The sequence below is a fragment of the Aplidium turbinatum genome, chromosome 1 (assembly GCF_918807975.1).
Source record: "Aplidium turbinatum chromosome 1, kaAplTurb1.1, whole genome shotgun sequence".
NCBI lineage: Eukaryota > Metazoa > Chordata > Ascidiacea > Aplousobranchia > Polyclinidae > Aplidium > Aplidium turbinatum.
In genome coordinates this window covers 35,210,845-35,228,782 of record NC_137472.1, presented here as the reverse complement: position 1 = coordinate 35,228,782, position 17,938 = coordinate 35,210,845, and the positions used below count along the sequence as shown (strand labels likewise).

The 17,938-nt window shown below is 41.4% G+C and overlaps 1 pseudogene; it reads left to right on the top strand.

Annotated features, from left to right (window-relative positions):
* The first annotated feature begins 289 nt into the window (after nucleotides 1-289).
* Nucleotides 290-1,018, top strand: LOC145765201 (protein CFDP2 pseudogene; annotated as a pseudogene).
* Nucleotides 1,019-17,938: the final 16,920 nt, after the last annotated feature.

Sequence of the window (17,938 nt, the reverse complement as noted above, 5' to 3'; positions counted from 1 at the left end):
GTATTTTTATCCGTAGTCTACAATGAACGTCAGTAACAATGAGGTGAGATATAAGGATCGATCCGCGACCCCTGCAGAGACATCCTTCAATTGCTACAGGGAAGGAGCATCTCCATCTACCAGTATGGACAGCTATGATGACGGCGCATGCCCAAAGCCCTATGGACGGCATGAGCCTGACGGAGGCTGTCTGAAAACTAGAGGAAAGATGCTCAAACTAGCAACATGGAATGTACGAACATTGCATGCTATAGGGCGTTATGACAATTTAAAACACTAGATGAAAGAAATGGGAATTGACATTATGGGAGTTAGTGAAACACGGTGGAAAGATAATGGTAAAATAGCAGATGATGGTTTCGTAATGATCTATTTAGGCGGATGTAAACATATGCATGGAGTGGGAATTCTAATGAAGAAAAGCGTGGCATCTGCAATGATGGGATATTGGCCAATGTCCAACAGAATTATAATGATGAAACTGCAAGGAGCCCCTTTCAACATAAATGTTATACAGGTATATGCACCAACACAAGATCATACAGATGAAGAAATAGAAAAATTCTATGACAACATAAACAATGTTTTATCATACACCAAAAGGAATGAAATTACGTTCATAATGGGAGACTGGAATGCGAAAGTTGGAAACCAATATGAATTTCCAATAACAGGACATTATGGTTTGAGAGAAATGAACCAACGAGGAAGACGACTATTGGAATTTTGCAAACTCAATCAGCTGGTAATAGCAAACACTTTATTTCAACAACCACCTAGACGACTATACACATGGCATAGCCCTGGAGATCAATATCGTAACCAAATTGACTTCATTATGATAAATCAAAGATTCAAGAACTCAATAAAACAAGCCAAAACGTATCCTGGAGCTGATATAAACTCTGATCATAATCCAGTTGTTGTAAAAGTGCAAATAAAACTGAAAAAAATGAAACGAAACCCCATTTTGGAACAGTTAGATATGAATCAACTTACAATTGAAGAAACGAAATGACAGTACAATCTTTTGGTGAACAACAAATTTGCCTTACTGAACAAGGAATCTGGACCACAAGAAGGTGACACTGAGAACATGATTGAAAACCAATGGCATGAAATACAGAAGAACTTGAATGATGCAAGCAAAAAAGTTTTAAAACAAAAGAAAAAAGCCTCTAAGCAACCATGGATGAATCAAGAGATTCTAGACTTGATGATAGAAAGAAAAAGAAACAACGACAATAACATCCAGTATTTTAAGCTACATAAAGAAATAAATCAAAAGTGCCAAACAGCAAAACAAAAGTGGTGGGATGAACAGTATGAAACTATTGAACAATTAGAAGCTACGCACAAGTCACAAGATATGCATCAAAAAGTTAAAGAAATGGCTGGTAATAGAAAGTCAAAAGCAAGACAAAACAATTGCATCAAGGATAAAGACGGAAAAATGATTTTCGACAGAGATCTGGCGACGCGAAGATGGGAAGAGTATATTAACGACCTGTATGGAGATGAGAGAGGAAATATTCCTGCTATTAATAATGAAGAAGGTGAACCAATACTGGAATCTGAATTTGATGAAGCCATAAATGAATTGAAAAGCCATAAAGCTCCTGGTAAAGATCAAATAACAACGGAAATGATAAGAGCTCTGGATTGTGAAGAACTAAAACATATTTATAACTTATGTAATAGCATCTACATGAATGGCCACATACCACTAGAAATTAATGAATCCATTCTTGTCAAACTGCCGAAGAAGCCAAAAGCCACACAATGTAGCCTACAGAATTTAGAACCCTTAGTCTGATGAGTCATATACTAAAATTTTGCTGAGAGTCGTTCTTAGAAGAAATAGAAAAATCATCAAAAATGAAATTAATGAAACTCAAAGTGGTTTTATGCCTGGAAAGGAACACGGGAAGGAATTTTCAATATGAGAACTATATGTGAACGTTACAACCAAATCAATAAAGATGTTTAAGTTATTTTGGCAGCCGATTGTAGCATCGAATAGACAGCGATAGACACGTGTTTCGCCCATGAGGCTGGGCTCATCAGTATCGCACCGTATTCTTGCCACTTGAGTAATCGACCGCCGCTTTACCAGTCAGTTTAGCTCTTATCTTTGTGGAAAGAAAGAGCCAACAAAACCAGCAGGTGCCTGGGGTGGGTTATGTGAAGAAAGGCGTTCTTCCCGGCTATCAGCACAAGGCTGATTACTCACTAGCACAGCGAGCAGCAGTAACGCTTCGCTAACCAGAACGGTGTAGCTTCCACGCTAGCCATAAAGACCTCCAATTAAACGTTTAAGTTATTTTGGCAGCCGATTGTAGCATCGAATAGACAGCGATAGACACGTGTTTCGCCCATGAGGCTGGGCTCATCAGTATCGCACCGTATTCTTGCCACTTGAGTAATCGACCGCCGCTTTACCAGTCAGTTTAGCTCTTATCTTTGTGGAAAGAAAGAGCCAACAAAACCAGCAGGAATCCAGAATCACAAAGAAAGATGTTTATACTTGCTTTATAGACTATGAAAAGGCCTTTGACCGAGTTAAACACGAAAAATTGATGCAATGTTTGGCTGATATAGCTTTAAATGGTAAAGATCTGCGACTGATAGCTAATCTATATTGGACGCAAAAGGCATTTATTCAGATGGAAGATGGTTTATCTGGTGCGATGGACATAAAACGTGGAGTTCGCCAGGGATGTATACATCTCCATGTCTATTCAACCTGTATACTGAAATGATTTTCAGACAGATTGATGGAATGGAGGGTATCAGCATAGGAGGTATGAACATATCCAACCTACGGTATGCAGACGATACTGTTTTATTGGCGGAATCAGCAGAAGCTCTCCAAACAATAATAGAAAAAGTGAACAACATTGGAAAGGAATATAACATGAAAATCAACACAAACAAGACAAAAACGATGATTATTACAAGAAAAGAAAATGTACCAAGTTTAAATATTACTATTGACGGAATGCTGGTCGAGCAAGTGAAAAGCTTTACCTATCTGGTACACACAATAACTGAAAATGGCAGATGCGATACGGAAATATTGAGACGAATAGAAATAGCAAGAAACAACTTCGTAAAAATGAAAAAGACATTAACAACACGCAAAATTAACATCAACACTCGAAAACGAATTGCGAAATGCTATATATGGATTACGTTACTCTACAATGCAGAAACATGGACACTGTCATCACAGATGGTTAAACGACTTGAGGCATTTGAAATGTGGATTTATAGAAGAATGCTTAAAATTTCATGGAAGGATAAAATCACAAACAAAGATGTGCTATCCAGAATACAAACCAACATGGAAGTTCTACAAACAATTAAATCAAGAAAATTGAAATATTTTGGCCATATGATTCGCAATAATTCTATTCAAAGACAACTACTAGAAGGAAAAATGAACGGCAAACGAAATAGGGGCAGACCACCAAGAATTTGGACTAATGATATTGAAGACTGGTCAGGACTTAACTACAAAACTGCAGTAGAAAAATCTTACAACAGAGAAACTTGGCGTATCATTGCCTCCAACTCTCGACGAGAGGAAGGAACTTAATGATGATGATGATGAGACTACACAGACAGTCATCGTATCGGAGATGGCTGTTTGACCTGCAATACTTTGAAATACGGTCTTGTGAAACGAATTCCGCATAAACGTATTCACGATAAATTTGCACTTTATTGCAGCTTCACTTCATTGCAACAACTTAAAACAAAAATACTGAAGCGATGAAAAAAATGGAATTTTACAGCTGGGAAGTAATTGTGAACTGCTGCAGAAATTGCTGAAAGCCTCCTATCATTATTTTGATACAAAAGCGCAACTACACAAGTTTGCATCGGAAACGTTTTTCAAATTTTGCGGACAATGAAACTGCTTTTCGGTCAAAATAACTGTTAGTAACTGCAAGTAAATTCCCTTCGACCCCCACCATACTGTGCACTACTGTGTATAATGAACAGTGAGTTAAAAATGATTTTATTTTGAAATAATTTGGTTTGTCGCATCGATTGCCTTTTCAATTAATGTGTCATTAGAGTTATAACTTACTTTCAGCATAGCCTATCACTTTTTACAGTTAGTTTAAAGAATTATAGCATTCGGTTGTTTTTAAACCTAAGACAATAAAATTATTAAAAATGTCAGATAGGAATCATATTTGAAAATCATATCTTTTAAAAACATGTTAAGCAGCCTTTGAAAATTTCAAATTTTTCATAGTTTTTAAAAAATTCAAAAATAAAAAGTGTTAATTTTTTCCCGTTCCAATGTCTGATTGAGGTTTCGCTGCCTCAAAGCGGCGTGATTTTTCAATACATAGCCTATACATTATCTCATTTAAACTAAGCAGAATCAAAACATATAGCCTAAATTTAACAGCCAGTCTTTCATAATTCGGTGGACATGGTCATATACTTATATCATAATATGATAGAAGACACTTTATTACTTTTGGTTAGGTCTATTTCTGTTGTAGACACGATTGTGCTCTTTAAACTAAGTTCCTTGTTTTCAAGCAGTGTTTCTATGACATTTCACTTCTTTTTCTGATATCCTTCATAACTCAACACCTAAGGTCAGGAAATGTTTCCTTTTGCTAGATGCAACCATTCCAGTGAGGATAAATCATCCTTTTTATTGTCACAACATTGACGATTGTTTCGTATTGAACATTGTTGGTACTAGGCCTACGTAGGCCTACTACTCACCAACTGGTGCTACGTACTACTCATTTACGACTGTAATCTTATTAACTGTACTCAAGTCGGCCTATAAACTGACTGATTTTGGTAAAGTATGAATTTATAAACTACGATAGGCCTACTTTTAGTGTTTTTGCTTCGTCCTTTATGCTAGCTTAACAGTTGTTGTTTTTGCATAGGTGTTTTTTTTCTTATACTACTGTTGTAGGGCATGATATTTTTTGATGTTTCAATAAAACCACAGGAATCCACTTTTTGTTTACATTTTTGCGGAACTTATGCTTATCTTGTTTGCAACGTAATGCCGATGCTTTACATTTGTCACATTAAAAACACGGGAAGCAGCAGCTGACTCGATGACTAATATAGTCTTCCGCTGCTTCCTGTCTGTTGTTGAATATATTTATATTTGTACCGTACCGTAGCCTATATTATTTTTCGCAGCAGACAAAATAAAATGTTTCTCTCTCTCTCTCTCTCTCTCGCATTATCCCTTAAGATATTCTTTTAACGCTAACTTTGTTGAAATATTTAAATAGCCAACTTTTTTTATAAATGTAAATCTACAGAGCTGTTTCTTTTCATGTGCAATAGAAAGCATTTTGCAGGTTGCAGTAACAGAAATGTCAAGCCCGTAGGCAATTCTTTTTCCAACAATCAAGCCCGAGACTAATTAAATAACTAGGGTCATGATGTGCAAGATTTTTATACATGATGATTCTTTTTCAACGTTTAGTGTTAATCACTCACGGATTTTTGCAAGCTGTCCAAAAATAGCAATGCAAATTAATTGCAATTCGTTATAACTTACACTACTGTTTAAAGATACAGAGCAACCTGTAAGATTCACTTCAAGTTTTGAAAGTTGTTTGGAACCTTGAAGTGTGATCATCATTGACTGTGTGTTATATGATTATATCATATGGTAGCCTACATAATGGCCTCTAGTGGGAAAGCAAACGGTTATCTTTAAGTACAACTTTAATGAATAAAACACGTGCTTCAAAATCAAATACCCTTTGAAAAAGTTCGACAAACCTGACCAGGGAGAAATATGAATCAAAGCTTCAAAAATATTTTAATATGCAGATCTTTCTGGAACCAATCTTTTTGTACTATCCTTTTCAGTTTTAAGAACAGTAGCGTTGGTCCAAAGAACTTTGTGGTCTAAAGTTATAGACTTGTAGCGGACGCGGCAGTTAACACAGGCGCTCATATGCAGCCGTCCATGCTGACGGCGACATTCCTGGGCAGAACCGGGGTCAGAACTGGTGAGGAATGACCAGGACACGATAGTCTTCTTCACTGCCTTATTTATCGACTGGTTTGACAGAATAGTACTTGACCACAAGATAGAATCCTTTTAGGCTGCGTTATTTATTAGCTTGACTTCTAGCTTCAGACGAACAGAATCCGCACACATCTAAAGGAGAACACCGAACCACTGACAATCCCACTACCAAAACACTAGCATGCTGGCGTATTACATTATAAACTCCATCACAACGAAAAGAACTTTAACTTCGGGGTAAAAGGAACTTCGTTTACGACTGCACCTTCCAGAGAATAGAATTCTACATATTACCTTTTACAAATTACATTCTAGAAGCCGCAGAAATCAACCAACCAGCTCGATTACAAATGGGATAGTAGCCTGAATAGTCTGAATAATAATAATGTTATGGTTTTATTTATTGTCGCTCTACAACAGCTAAGGTCTTTTAGCGACAGGGCTCATTTTTAATTTGTATCAGTTTTACGATGTTATCACATTATTACCCGACTCATTCTCACTGCGCTATGCAGGATAGAACACAATCGGTACCGTTTTTAAAGTCTTCGGTTTGACCCGACCTGGAATCGATCTCAGATCTACCAGCACCAGAGCCGAAGGCGAAACCACTCGGCCACTGAGCTGGTTAATAGTCTGAATAATAATAATAATAATAATGTTATGGTTTTATTTATTGTCGCTCTACAACAGCTAAGGTCTTTTAGCGACAGGGCTCATTTTTAATTTATATCAGGTTTACGATGTTATCACATTATTACCCGACTCATTCGCACTGCGCTATGCAGGATAGAACACAATCGGTACCGTTTTTAAAGTCTTCGGTTTGACCCGACCTGGAATCGATCTCAGATCTACCAGCACCAGAGCCGAAGGCGAAACCACTCGGCCACTGAGCTGGTAATAGTCTGAATAGTGGAGGGTCATAGTTGCAGTTTCTTAAAAAGAACTCTAGCTTTAATTGGAGAGGCGCATCCACAGGCATTGCCAATTCTACATGCGACTAACGTAATTTAACGGTGGATTTACGTGTCGTTGAATTACAGTGGGACTGCGATTCAGGCACAATGCAAAAATTGATTACAAGACTGCATTCCTAGAGCACGCGGTATTTGTTAATTGGAAAGGAAGGTTCTAGAATTCGACATGACGTCATGGAAATGACGCGCGGTACGTCAGAGAAAATGGCTCTCTAGCGCCACAGACAATGTTCTAGAATACGGCTTGATGTCATAGAAGTGACGCGCGTTGCGTCAGAGAAAATTAGCTTTCGGGCGCTACAGACTATAGAGCTTTGCAAAGAGCGGATTTCTCCGGACGTTAAAATTTCAAAGCTCTTTGGTGCTCCTTGATTCTTGATTTAAGATCTCGTTTAGTTAGTTTAATGTAGATTAAATCACAGTGATGACACGAAATAGTCAAAACGTCGGGAGAAATCCGCTCTTTGCAAACACTCTATCACTGAGTTAGACCATGGTTAGACCATAAAATTGTTTGTGCCATCGTTCCTATTCTTAAAACTGAAAAGGGTTATATAAAATATTGTTTACAAAAGTTGGTACATAAAACATAATGCAGGACGTGTTCTTAACCAGAATGATGGTCAGAGCTTTTCTTCTGTGTACAAAAAATTACTTTGACTTTGCGTTCACCTTTTCCTTTGCTCAGAGCTTTTTCACCATCGTTGTAATGGCTAATTCTATTTCTATTTTGTCTTAAGTTATTATATCAGTTGTGGTGACTGACGAAACGTTGGTAACAAAAGCTGGCATCATCCTCAACATCAAGAGGTAACCTAGTAGCCGAAAGTCACCAGAAGAGCGCAAGTCATTTTACTAATGTAGAACATGTTGGTAGCCGTACTCAAAAGCTGGACAAAAGGATAGAGGGAGGCCAGTCCCACTGACATAGCGTAGTTTTGCTGCCAAAGTTATGACCTTGTTTGACCGACTCTGTAACTTATTGTGAGGTTGATACATGATTGATTTTTTAAAGTTACTGAAGTTGTTTTCGTGTTTTATTTATTTTTGCCAGAAAACTGTCACTTTCTCGATTGATGGAAGCAAACATGTCTGGTGCACTGCACGACATTGAAAATTAGTAGGCTTATTACCAATCTTACCAACAATTAAGTTAACAAAGCCACAGACGTTGAAGAAGTCTAATTCTAATGATCATCGCAATCGTGTGTTGTTAATTAGCCTGCAATTCTATCCAAATTGAAGCAAAACATTCATCCAGTAATGTAAGCAAAATTTTCATTGCTGAGGGGGCTGAAAAAAATTGCACGAGACCCTGCTAAACTATGGTAACGTAGCCTACATTTACTTCACGGCAGAAACGAAAGTAGGTCTATGACAAGTCACAAACGTAGTCTTGTAGCTAATTGTGCAATTGATGAGGGCTGCAGATCATCGAGTAAGCATCACCAAAATTTGCTTACCTATGTTTTGTCGTCAAAGTTTGAAAATTTGTTCGTTGATTGGGCACATCAATGTAGCCTAAATTGTGAACGCAATCCTCTGCTGAAAATAATGCACGCAGTAGGCCTATTTGACAGTCTTTCCGGTGGAGTACTTTGCAATTTTTTTCATTTGTAGCCTATCTGCTCTTCTTCTTCAATAGATTGATTATGTTTGATCAGCTGTGATCTCCCTTATGACCTGCCTCCATTTTGTTCTGTCTTTTATTTTTATTAGTGCTTCCGGCATGCTTTTTATTCCCGTAATTTGCATGATATTTTCAACATATTTTATTTTTTGTCGTCCTTTTGTTGGTTTGCCTTGCACCATCCCAGTCAACAACGAGGTTGATTCTTGCTATGTGTCCGAAATATCTCAATTTTCTGAGGTTAATGTAGTTAATCAGACTGCATTTATCGTTTATTTGTTGGGAAACAAATTCATTTGTTTTTCTTTCCATCCAGCTGATGCATAATAGTCTTCTGTGACACCACATTTCAAAACTTTTTAACTTTTTAATGTCACGTTTTTTGAATGTCCAAATTTTCACATCCATATGTGGCAATTGGGAAAACGAGAGATCGCAGCAATCTTAATTTTGTGTTTTTACCAATTGACCTCTGTTTCCTCACCGTTGCAAGTGATGTCACAGCTGTTTTTGCCATAGCAATTCGCCTTCTAATTTCCGTGCTTTTCTATCTGCTCGAGAAGTGTATAATAAACGGTTGTCGGTGCAATTTTCATAATTTGATTACGTCTTCTTTGTAGGCCCATGTTTGCCCATATTTGAAAACGACGCGTGCGTATTGAACAGTGCGATCATCTGTGACGTCATAAGAGTAGGCTACAAGTAAAGACATAGGCTACATGACAAAACATAATTTATTAAACGTTTGTAATCCATATGAAACGAAAAGTAAACGTTTGCTTAGACCTATACCAGAGAAAAAATTAAATGATAGTGAAGAGTCTAAGCTAAACGATAACACAGGCCAAAACAAAAGATTTGTGTCTGCAATGTAAGATATGATTTAGGGCCCAATGCTTCCCAACCTTTTTCAGTTTGCGACTCACTTTTAATGCAAGTTTTTATTATGCGACCCACAATGAGATATGACATCTTTATTATGTCATCTTTAGTACTGGCGTACGTACTGAAATAGTTAATGCGAGACACACATCTGATTGTTACATATTTGTTATATTGTTGCATATTTGTTACGTAGGCTTAATGATAATACAATAATTTTCCGATCTAATAGAAAACAGGGTGCACAATTCATGAAAATTGAAAGTCAACAAATGAAGTGAAGATAAGAGTAGCGATGGCGAAGGCGCAGTACTGTTCAAGACCAAACTGCGGCTTGTGAGATCCATGTAGTAGGCTAATCTCGGTTTTTTTAGAAAATTTTAGCGTTCATTAACATTTAGAACTGCTTCGCGACCCACCTGAAATAGCTTCGCGACCCACCAATGGGTCGTGAGTCGTGACCCACCGGTTGGGAAGCACTGATCAGGCCCTTTTAGGGTACATATTTTGTGGATGCTGATTTCAAAAATCACATCAGATTTTTGAGATTTTTGCATGATATTTTTTTCTCATAATATTTGCTTTTTGGCCGAATTTTCTCTTATACCTACTGCCACCGTTTTATCAAGATTTTATGAGCCAATAGTGTTTAAGAATTTGTCATAAACATAGAAATGATTTTTTTTTTGGAACATTTGGAAATGTGTGATGACACCATGACCCTTGGAGTAGCCGACCTATGTTCAGAAGGTACACTATAGTCAGAAGACCCCTAGCAATTAAGATGGTCCACTGGCCAAGAAGGTCACCTAGAGTCATACACCTTCTTACTATAGTGGAATTGGCTAGTGGACCATCTGTCTATGGTAGACCCAGTGCCGGTCTTTGGGGTGTGCAAACCGTGCGATCGCACAGGGCCCGCAAATTAGGGGGCCCGCAATTTACTCAGAAAATGCAGTAATTTTGTCATTTCCAATGGAAAAATTCAACAAGTGAATTCAACAAAGGAATTAGCAACAAGAAAGACTCAATGGGTGCAACCTATTTCGTCCCCTGAAAAGATCGAGAAAAAAAACAACATGGCCGAAGTTGCTGATCGGAGTTGCCGCAAACATTTCAAATTTCTCTCGATCTTTTCAGGGGACGAAATTTGAGTTTGTTAACTCCGATTTCAGGGTACGAAATCGGGGTACGAATTTTTCAGGGGACGAAATAAGTTGCATCTAGACTCAACATAGCTTTATTTCCAAAAAACGCCCAAGAATGCATGATCTTATTCTTTTGCTATGCCACCGGACAGCACCATTTTACAGTAGGATAATATTCATACCCAAATTTTGAACATGCTCTCAGAATGCCCCAAATTCAAAGTAATATTTCAAAATTTTCTGGGGGAGGCCCCCCAGACCCCCCGCCGCTGGGTGTCAGGCTTCGCCGCCGACCGTCAAACCACCCCCTCCCCTTTCAAAATAGGCCTCCCCAGCTACGCTACTGAGTTGGATCATTGTCATTGGGGCCCGCAAATCATATTCCGCACAGGGCCCGAAATACCCTAAGACCGGCACTGGGTAGACCATCCAACTAATGTACCTTCAGAGAACTGTCCATAAACCACCCCTTACAGGCAAGGTTATTCACTTTCGACTGAATGTTTAGTAGGCTACCACTCCACTTTTTGATATAGCCTGTTAACATCGGTTTTATCTTTTTCGCTTTGTGAGGAGTCCACCATAGCTACTGCTGAACGTGAAGATTTAAGCTTATGAGAAACTTGTCTATAACTCATTCTTATTTGGATTTTCAGATATTCAGAATTCAGATTTTTTCATATTAGCAAGGTGTTAATTCTGTTGGTGATGTGAATAAGTAGCAGGATGGCATCAAAATACATCTAATGCATTATAGTTCAGTTTATTGTTTTGTTGGCGATAAAAAAACAAGAAGTAGGCTACATACAAACTGAGTGTCTATCAGTACAACAGGCTATATAGGCTTACCATAGCCTACGTCCGTTTTAGGCGGGACAGTCCCGCTTTAGGCGAGACAGTCCCGCTTTTTAACGTCTTGTCCCGGCGTCCCGACCGGTCAGCCAAACGTCCCGCTTGGGCGTTCAGCCAGCCAGCATAAAACACGAACATTAGGCTACCAGTTAGCATGTTCTCGTTACTGTTGTTGCTGCGTACCGGTAGCCTACTTGCTCAAGGGTGATAATGATGGCGTATGAGCGATCTTTCCAGGCTAGATTGGAGGGCAGGAAATCTTCAGCCACTCAGCAGTCTCGTCGTCCAGGACCCTCAGACCATGCGCACCGTGTGGAGGCCGGTGGGTTAGGCAGTGGTGGATGACATGGTCTGCGGTCTGTTCCGTGGCACCACACTCGCATTCTGATGAAGGAGCCAGGCCCCACTTGTGCATGTCCGAACGAAAGCGGCCGACGCCAGTTCGCAGGCGGTTAAGCCTGACCCACGCAAGCCTTGCGAAGGACATCCCTGGTGGACGGGGATCGGCGTCGGGTATGAAGTCACGGAGAGTGGAGGTGTGATTTTGCCACTCCGTGTTCCACATGTGGTTCGTCCAGTGGGCCGCACTTAAACCAAGTTCTTCTGCGTTCTTAAGTAGTTGTTGTGCGGCAGGCACAAAGGGGCGTCTTGATTTTAGCCGCTGCTTTATAGGTGGTGGTCGCTTGAATGTTGCATGGAGGAGATGGTCGGGGTCCAGAGCGCGGCAAGCGAGAGAAATCGTGGCTCCTTTACGGCGTAGCTCAGCAGGTTGGATGCCTGCTAGGATGGGTAGGCAGTCCGTTGGAGTGGGACGCAGGCATCTAGTCACAGTACGCAGTGCGTCGTTGATGGCGGTATCAATCTGGTAGGTGTGAGAACTACGACACCAGACCGGCGCGCAGTAGGCTACTCAGCGGTGGAATGAACAAGGGCTAGGGTAGCTGTACAAAGAGTTTTAGCACCAGCTCCCCAGCCGGAACCCGCCAATCGCCTCAGAAGTGCGACGCGTGTAGATAGTTTTTTGCGCAGTGACTTCAAGTGCCGGCGGTACGTGAGTGACCTGTCCAGGGTAATGCCGAGGTATGTAGGTTCGGCACAGTAGGGCAGGCGTTCCCCATCAATGCTGATGTTTATCTCACGCTGTGCCTCCGGTTGTTAAGGTGGAAGGCCGCCGACACTGTCTTTGACTTGCTGAGCTGTAGCTTCCATTTCTGAAGGTATGTTGATAGTGTTTGCATGTCTTGGCTGAGGTTCCTCTCCACTGACTGCCAATTTCCTGCTGAGTGCAGGAATGCCAGGTCGTCTGCATAAGCATATTTCCTGGAGATGGTGGGGGGCAAGTCGTAGGTGTGTATGTTGAACAGGAGAGGAGCCAAGACTGAGCCCTGTGGGACACCGTTTTTAAGTCGGCGTAGTCTGCTTCGACGACCGCTACCGGTTGTGAGGGTAAAACTGCGGTTTTGCACAAGTTCCATCATCATATGGACCATGTGTCTGTCAGGGAGCAGACGGAGTAACTTGCAGGTAAGGCCGCTATGCCATACGGTATCATAAGCAGCCGTGAGATCAACAAACACGGCGCCAGCCTTCTTCTTAGCGGAGAAGCTGTCCTCAATGTCCATAAATGTGACCTGATCTACGGTTGATCGTCCGTGTCGGAAACCAGCTTGTTCACGGGGGAGCTGCGGATTTATTATTGGTTCGACACGGGCGTAGATGAGTCTCTCGAGGATCTTGAAGGGGATGCAGAGCAGAGAGATTGGACGGTAGCTCTTCGGGTCCTCTGGGGGCTTCTTCGGCTTAGAAACTGCGACAACAAAGGCTCTTCTCCAGATTCTGAGAATTCTCAGGTGGCGCAAACAGCAGGAAAGGAAGTCTTTTAACCAGGACTTTAAGGAGGCAGCAGCATGGAGTATCAACTCCGGGCATAGGTGTTCAGGGCCCGAGGCTTTACCTGGCTTTATGTGCTGGAGGGCGGCGGAAAATTCTTCCGGGGTGAACTCACCCGAGATGTTGTCCCCGTCTGGGGTTGTTACCCTCCAGAGGTCCGTCATTTCTTGTAAGACGGATCTATCTGATGCACGGTCTCTCGATTTGTATTTTCCGTTCTCCACACGTTGTGAGGCGATGGAATTTGTGAAACGGGACATTGTTGCCGAGAGGCACGTGATCTGCCAGTTAGGTTGTTCAGTGTACTCCATGCTATGCGGCTGGAGTGCGTGAAGTCGATTGATTCAACGGCTTCTGTCCAGCGCTCCTTCCTCTTTGAGTCCAGCCTTGCCAGCAGAGCTGTGGCTGAGCTGTTGGTGTCATTGCCCTGAGGGGAGTGGAGGAAGTCGGAGTAGAGGCTTTCGCACTCCTTATCCCAGCACGGTATGTAGGTCTTTCGTCGGCCGCGGAGATGGATTGTTTTGCCGCTGATGTTATTGCATCACAAAAGTCCTGGTAGGCTTCTTCGTGAGGGGATGGGAGATACTGTGTGGCTTCATTGGTGAGGAGGCTATAGCAATCCCAGTTAGCCATTCTGAAGTTCCATCGCTTAACAGGCTTGCTCGGGACAGGCATTATGAGCGTTGGAGCCGTGATAATCGAGGGTCGATGTTGGGACCTGGGGAACTTCTCTAACACACGTCTGTCTGGTTGGCAATTATCGGGGTCATCACTTGCGAAAGCCAGATCGGGGTTTGCACCAGTGTTTCAGCGTCCGGAGAAGAAGCTCGCTGCACCCTTGGGATCGTGCAGTAGGGTGAGGTTATTATTGGCTGACCATCAGGCCAGGCTTTCTCCGTCGGTGTTGGTGGTGTTGTAGCCTCAGTCAACGTGGTGGCAATTAAAATCGCCAGAATAGAGGCTGGGTTGGGGAACACTGGGATGGCTGTTGGTGTTAAGCGTGAGGGTGGTGGCTTATAGACATTGATGATGTGATAGCCTGATATGTCTATTCATAGCTACTCTACCTCCGATTGGGCACTGGACTGGTCTATTGGCGTCCAGCTCAGTTGCTCATGGACAAACGTGGCGAGGCCGTGTTTCCTGCTGATGGTTGCGCCTGCGAGTGTGAACAGGGGCGCCGGAAGCGGGGGGGGGGGGCAGGGGGGGCAGATGCCCCCCCTGCCCTCAATTTTTCTGCAGATGGAGGGGCAGGGGGGCAATGGTGCCCTTTTGAAGTTATGTAAGCTACTACACATTTTGCAATATAACAATTTCTGCTATTCGCTTTTAGCCTATATATAATCTTTCATTTTTGCCTCGAAATAATACTTACGGCACAAAATTTTGCAACTGCAACACAGTAGGCTACAGGCCTTAAAACTCGTTTTTTTTCGGCAGCCATCGTGGCCTACCGGGAGCTCTTTCTCGGCGGCCAAATCTCCGTGCTTGGAGGCCAAAATACAAAATAAGAATAACGATAGCACAAGTAAATAAAATTAAACTTGCAACAATGCTGAAATGATCACTTGGCATTGTTGAAGTCTGGGCCTGGGCGACGTTCTACAATTGAATCGTTGCACCACGCAGTAACTGCTTTATCGGGATTGTAATCCAGTACTGCAGGACCATCTAACGACACTCGCACGAGTGTCTCCAATGTGGCTGATTTTAATGAAGTTCGCCACTCCCCTAGAATTCTTATTAGCAACGAAAAACAACGTTCGACATATTGTGTTGACGATGACGGCAAGGTAATAAAATAAGTATTTCAATGATGTGAAAAACATTACTAAAAGAAGCATAATTTTTGCAAAATAACTTATGATCAAAACAATTTTCCCTCGGATGTCGACTAACCTAGTTCTCCTTTTTAACAACGATTCAATGTCCGACAACATCGAACCGACATAAAAACGACAATATTGCCAGCCAATGTAAATTAGCAGTTCGGATTAAGATTTTGTTAAAATAAACGTCTGGAATTACAAACAAGACTTACAGCGCTGGTAATCGCCGATGGATATATTTCATCAATAACAAATATTCCCGCACAATGCAACAGTGGCGATTATGACCCGCTGACCTAATTTTGCGTCACTCTCCGATACTACTGTACATATTTTCAGTTCAGTTCAGTTGTTTTTATTTCTGACCATCATATCAAAAACAATACACGTCAACATAGCAAAGGTCGAGAAAAAGGTAGAAGCGACAAAACGCGAACGTTAAAACGTGCTTTCGACAATTAATCCACGATCATTCTATTGCAAAATTAAATAATTGGCTAGAAGAGACCGGCGGCCAAACTTGGCCGATTGAGGAGGTAGCACCGGTGGTCATTCAAGCACTACTTAGCGGCCATGGCCGCAGGCTGCTTTAAGGCTTAACAGTAGGTTACATCATTATAACATAGCATGATGCCCTTCTTTGTGTACCGGACACTTGTAGGCTATCATTACTTAATAGCCTACATAGTGAGCTGATAGATTAGCATTAGGCTATCGCTATTAAAAAGGTAAAGGTGAGTCCCATACTTGATCCAAGCATCGGGGGATGAGAAGATAAGGTTCTCATTATACTAAGCCTTCGGCACTAACTATTATCGCTATATCTTGACTTAAAACTTGAAAAAAAATTGGCCTTTTAATAAACAAAAGTGCCCTTTTTTGTAATCTTGCCCCCCCAGTCAAAAATCGTTCCGGCGCCACTGAGTGTGAAGTTGGGTAATACCAACTTATCCACAGATGTGCAGTGGGTCTCCTGGAGGAAAATAACGAGGGCGTGATGTTTCGTGGCCAGATACTCGATGATGTTGAGCTTGCTGGCCGTAATGCCCTCGGTGTTCAGCTGCAGTACGGTGGGTCGTCGGTACTTTTCGACAAAGGAGCTGCCGCGCCCTGAGAAGGGCGTTTCCCTATCCACCCTGCGCTGAACCTAGGCCTGGTTTGCTCGAGTATGACAAGCTTCGCTTTGCATATCTTTTTTTCTTGAAGATATGGTACTGATGGGAGGGGCCACGAGAAGGTGCTTGTTCTTCCCCCCCTGAAGGGTGAATGCGTGATTTTGTTTGTTTCGTTGTTTTCGATAAAAATGTTATTTGTTATGTCATTGTTAGCGGATAGTTGGTACAATTTTACGTGTCAGCCCTGTCGTGAAATTGGGAGTTAGCCTACTTATCGACTTGAAAACCGCAGGCTATTTTATTATTCTTTCTTTCTTTTGCTTTACAATAAAAATCTAAATTCGAATTATTTTGAGAAAAGAATCTAGGTTAGCTCGCTGCACCCTTGGGAGCAGCGACGAGACCACATCGACCCTCGACCCACCCACATCGACCCTCGATTATCACAAAGGCAAAAATCGCCGACTTAAGCTTTCTTCGAAGTCTTCTTGGGAAGAAGCACGGCTTGGATGTTGGGCAAAACACCACCTTGTGCAATGGTGACTCCGCCCAGAAGCTTGTTCAGTTCCTCGTCGTTGCGGATGGCGAGCTGAAGGTGACGGGGAATGATTCTCGTCTTTTTGTTGTCGCGGGCGGCGTTACCGGCCAATTCCAACACCTCGGCGCTCAAGTACTCGAGCACGGCCGCAAGGTACACTGGTGCTCCTGCACCTAATTCTAGTAGAAAGGAATCTGCAATATCTGGTATTTTTTGAAATATTAAGGTACAATCAGCACTTTCCAATTTAGCCTAAGTGTGAAGTTTAGTTGTTGGTAGGCTATACCGATTTGCTTCATATTTTCAACTGCCATTCAAGAACGGCTGACCAGTGGCCACTGGGACTGACTAATCAGCATTCTAAGCTTTGAGCAGTGCCGCCAACCACACTTAATGAATAGATATCAAATTGTTTCTAAATTGATAAACAGAGTACCAAATTTGGAAACACTAACCTTGATTATTGAAAAACGCAATCTCACGCTCCACTGACTGCTTAGAACAACATACGCTCCGATTGGTCATGGTCAAACTATTGTTGAATCTCGATATAGGGGATTTTTTTATGGTACCTTTTACAAAATTGCAGCCGGGCTTTAATAATAATAATAATTTATTTGCATCAGACAAAGCTGTCCATATCCAAAACAAAACAACAAAATAATACACAAACTGCAAATGCACAAATAACGAACAACAACAACGAAATAACATCAAAAAATAACAAAATAATACACAAACTGCAAATGCACAAAATCTCAATAAATAGGCTATCTACTGTTACAAGTTTACAGACAATGGTACGGTAGCGTTACAAGTTAGAAGAACTGAAAGTATTGAGAACGATAAAAACAAACAGATGACATGGCAGCCATCAAAACTAGTTAATAGCATACATAGAATTATTATAATGAAGACGGTAATTGGATATACGATGGCAATCAGACCTCATCAGGGAGGCAACAATAGAGTTAGACGATACTTCGCATCTTCCAACAAAAGAAAAAACATATTTACGAAGTAATGCATCA